This window comes from Camarhynchus parvulus, chromosome 10, assembly GCF_901933205.1.
Source record: "Camarhynchus parvulus chromosome 10, STF_HiC, whole genome shotgun sequence".
NCBI classification, from domain to species: Eukaryota; Metazoa; Chordata; class Aves; order Passeriformes; family Thraupidae; genus Camarhynchus; species Camarhynchus parvulus.
The window spans coordinates 8,678,637-8,683,409 of NC_044580.1; positions in this window are offsets into that span (position 1 = coordinate 8,678,637).

The following is a 4,773-nucleotide window of genomic DNA, read 5'->3' on the forward strand; positions in this document are numbered from 1 at the left end:
CCCAGTTCTGCCATTCTGTGTTCCTGCCACACTTGTGTTCTGTGCTGGCCCTAATGCATTCCTTCTAACTTTTCTGCGATTCATGAACCTCCTACTGCAAAACATCATCTCCGAGCACACATCCCCCGTATGTTCATGGTTAGAAAGTACATTGGTGCATTTGTCTTGCCTTTTAAGTATAAAAATTAAAAAGGAACCTTATTTATCTGTCAGACAAAGGAGTATTTCTGATGTTCCCTGTCTGGCACTGGGTTCAGTGTGCTGGTGGGGGCACTCCCTTGCCTGGACAGCACGGGACAATCATCCTCCTTCTACTGAGCATCTGCTTGTGTTGCACAAATACGGCTCTTAATCATAATGGCCCCAATCCTATTTATTTGGTCCAGTATTAATTTAACTTGGGATTAATTCCACCTGGTTTTTATTTTCATGTTTAGCTACATGAGTCTATTTAAAGAAAGGGAAGATTGTTTTCCATATTTACAGGTCACTTTTACAACTGTTTTTCACAACACAAATATCCACCACTGAGATTGTTTAAAATAGGTCATGCATCGGAATTTCTTTTCTAAAGATCAGTTGCTGTGATTGGAAAAAATGAAAGCAATTTCTCAAACCTGATTGTAAAAAAATACTTTTTTCCAATAAATATGCAAAGAACTCTATTAATAGATTATTTCCCATTCATTACATCTCTCTATACTTCATAATACACATTGTCATGCAGCTTCATTCTTAGCTTATACACACTATCAAACCTGGAAATTCACATCCTCTGTGTCACAGTCTTTTCCTCCCTGCAGGACCCCAGAGACAGATGTTTCTCTAAGTGTGTAGTCTGTGTTTTAGATAGCAAGAGTGACCTGAAGTGCATTTGTAGCTGCTGGTCCATAGGAGATCCTACAGCTCAGGTTGTTCCTAAGGGATCCAAGCAAATGGAAGTGGGACCCCTGTGACATTCAGCATTAATTCAGCAGAGGAGTGATTCACTCTCTGAAAGAAACATCTGTATCAGCAGTAGAAGATGACAACAGTGTTATGGTATCAGCAGAAACCACAGCTTGGCTCCTTTGGAAAGCCCTTTCAGAAGTGTATAAGCATAACAAAAAAGTGCTTATGAACATGGCAAGGTGCAGAGGGGCTGTATCACAGCAGGTGTTAACTGCACTGAGAAATATTGATTTTATGTAGGCTGACTAATGACACCCTTTTTTTCTTTGAAAACATGTTTTGAATGCTGACGTTGCCAGGAATAGGTGAAAAGCTGCCCCAAATAACACTGTATGTATTTCTTTCTTCAGAAGTAATCAGGAATACAGCTACAGCAAGAGGTTCTTTGAAGCTCACTGTGAAACCTCTGTGCTCCACAAGGGTTTGAAAGGAGCACATGGGTGGCAGAAATGCCTCTTCCAGTTCTGCTCCATCCAGAATGAGCACAGGTCTCACCTGTTGGGCTTTGCTGTTTAACAGTGGGGCTTAGGCCCAGGAGAAACTGAGATGCTCCATACTGAAACTCAGTGCAGAAAAACAAACGTGATATGTGCTCCCCCATTCCTTAATCTCTTTCACTCTTCCCAGTAAGTTTGAAGGGAGACTGCACAGTGTTATCCATGCTCCCTCATCCTGCTTCCCCCAGTGTCCCTAGTGCAGTGTAACATTCAGGAGTGGGTTGTCTCTAGATTGGACATCTCCTTGTGCTGTGTGTCACCTGATCTGCTTTTATGTGCTCAGAATAACAGCAGCAGGGAGCTCTGGGTTAGAACTGCTTTTGTAACTGAGGGAAGCTTTCATACAGTAATCATAACAAAGCAAATCCAATGGATGGAGTGTGCAAGAAGAAAATAGCTGTGCACACTCAGGCCACAGTAAGGATCCGCACAGACAGCATGTGGCTCTGTTTACATACACAATATTAACAGTATCAAATCCAATTAGGGAGTGGAGATCCTTATCATCACATTAGACAGCAGTTTCCAGAGTGTGTGAATCAAGAGTTCAGCATTTCCTTCCCAGTCTGACTGGTGCTGAATTGTTGGATTTATCTCCTTCCCTTGATTTGTGTTACTGTGACTCTGGTGAAAGGTCAACAGAGAGCATAAACCCGGGCTGTGAGCAACGGGTGTTCCTGTGCTGCAGAGTGAAAGCTCCAGAAAAGCTTTACTGCTTTCAGGCATTGTGGACAAAGAAATTCCCTAAGCTGAGTCTTCTGCTTTTGTTCAGTCACAAAAGAGTAGGATTCTGTTGTGAAAAGGAAAATATTAAGGGAATTTCTGTTGCAAATGTGTGCAGGCAAGCAAAGCACTCAGATTTCAGGCTCTTCCATGCACTATCAGTCTAATAGGGGTTATTCAACACAAATTCAATTCATGCCATCAGAGAAGTTAGGCTGGTACATCTGTAATAGCTGAGTTTAAATTTCTCTTTGGGGTATCCCTGCTTGACATGGTCAAACACCTTCCCTTCTTACTTAAAAGTTAAAATAGTGAGAGTTGTCACCTGTCCAAAGTGTCTCCTGGCACATTTTCCCTTTATGGCTGAGCCCTTGGGCAATTCACAAAGAATTTGGGGGCATCTGGTGCACACAATTGTGTTCAGCTTTGCAGACCTCACAGAAGCTCTCAGATCCATGGCCCTGCAATCCCAGTGCCACAGTTCCTGGCTGTAACCCTGCAGGGCTGTACCTCTGAGGGAGAGGTCCTGGTCCCAGGTGTCCTGCTGACCCTCGGCCAGGGAAGCTGCCTTGCACTCTTACAAGTTGCTTTTCCTACAATATTTAATTACCCTACTCTTGGGATTACATTTCTGTCTTTTCCAGGGATGTGATTAAACTCTAATAAAATAACCATTTAACTTAAATAGTTTTAAAAAGCTGTAATCCCCTCAAAGAAATTTTTTAGCTCAGTTAATGACTGCTAGCTGAAATGTTATGTTTGTAATGAGTTTATCCAAAGGAACTTAGAGAAAGCACCTGATGCCCTAGGGCAGAATGTTGTACTGCAGCTCCATTTGGTTTTACAGTTTAAACAAATTATAATTTTTAAATAAAATGCTTTCATTATTTAACAAGTAATTTCGATAAAAAATTGCTTGGATTAAACACATATTGAACAAGTGTTCTTCTTAATCACTAAGTACACAAAAACATTTGCTCTTTTGTACTGGTTTTGGTCAAAATATCCCCCACACTCATTGCATATGATGGAAGTTTGATGTTATAACAAAATTTCACAACAGTTGTAACTTTGTTAAACATCAGATGCTGACTACCTCCCTAAAACAAACTCTCAATTTAAAGAATGGTTGAATTCTGTCCTGACATTTGGAATGGCTTGATGATGATATTGTGTGTAGGCAAAATAATGATTCTTCTTGGAACAGGATATTTAAGTTTCCAGTCAAGGCTTAAGGTGCTTTGCAGTAGTCACAGGATTCCAGATATTTCAAATTTGTAAATCCACTGATTATTCCCTTCCCTTTCAATAGATTGCTGATTTCTAGTATTTTTGATAAATATAAAAATGAAATATCTTTTAATATTTAGTACTTAAATAGTGAAACTCCTAAGTAAATGGACTTGGAATAAAAGACAAACAAAAATCAGGCTTCCAGCTCATATGACAAGCAACAGAACCCACATGGATTTTATCAACTTATGACAACTAAAAACCTGGCCAGAGGAAATTAGGGTTGGGGTTGATACATAAATCAATGGTAGGTGCCAGTTGGCTGGTTTCCATATCAACCATAACTCTGAAATCTGTGAGTGCAAAAACTCAGCTGTGAAACTGCCCAGCTAACTGTGTCCTTGGGAGAGTGCTGCTGCTGCTGGGGGAGCTGGGCACACCTGGGAGGGCCTGGAGCACACTGAGAGTCCCCAGTTAATGCTGTTTCTGATCATAAGTTAGTTGTCTTTCACTCTGTCCCTTTACAGGCTGATTCTGGTTCTAGAATTTGTTCTGGACAACAACAACAACAAAAAAAAAGAGCAAGTGAAGACAGAGAGTCCTTTGTCATATTGTCATATGACAGATAATATGACAATGACTGTTGTGGTCATGCAAATGAGATCTTCTTGTTCCCAGTCTGTTGGGATCATCTAACAAGGAATCATATTCAAATTTTAAAACTAAAAGAGTTTGTGGAATACTAAGCTCATATTTTTTTCATGTTTTTTCAAGTTTTGAACTTCTGCAGGTCTCCCTTGTAACAGACTGAATTACAGATAATGTTTTGAGCTATAACTAGTATCTCCTCACTCCAAGAATTTTGATATGTGCTATCATTTGTATCCAAACATGCTGAAGTAAGACTAACTACCAGTGTACCTGACAGATGCTTAGAATGTGCCAAAAAGTCAGCCAAGATGCTGTGGGTTAGCTTTTAGCCACCAGCAAAGCTGGGATAAGATAGAATACCTCAAGGCATAACATTTTGGTTTTTGTTTGTCAGTGTTGGACTGCTGTCTGTGACTCTGCCACTTTGCTTCTGGCCAAAAGAGCAAACAGATACTGTTTCCAAGCAAATGAAATAAAGCAGCTATATTGCTATGAAAAAGGAAAAGTTGCTAATATTTTCCTTATCTGTGTCTCAAAGCTGCTGCTTGCTCTGCCCCCAGGCTACGGAACCCGTCCTGGCTGTTCCCATCCCACACCCCCTGCGCTGTGCCAGGACATGCTGCTGCTTTGTTTTCTTTAATAAGTGTCACTGTGACCCTCAGCTTTCCAGGACTCTCAGCTCAATGGAGATGCTCACAATGCTTTATTGTTAGCAGGG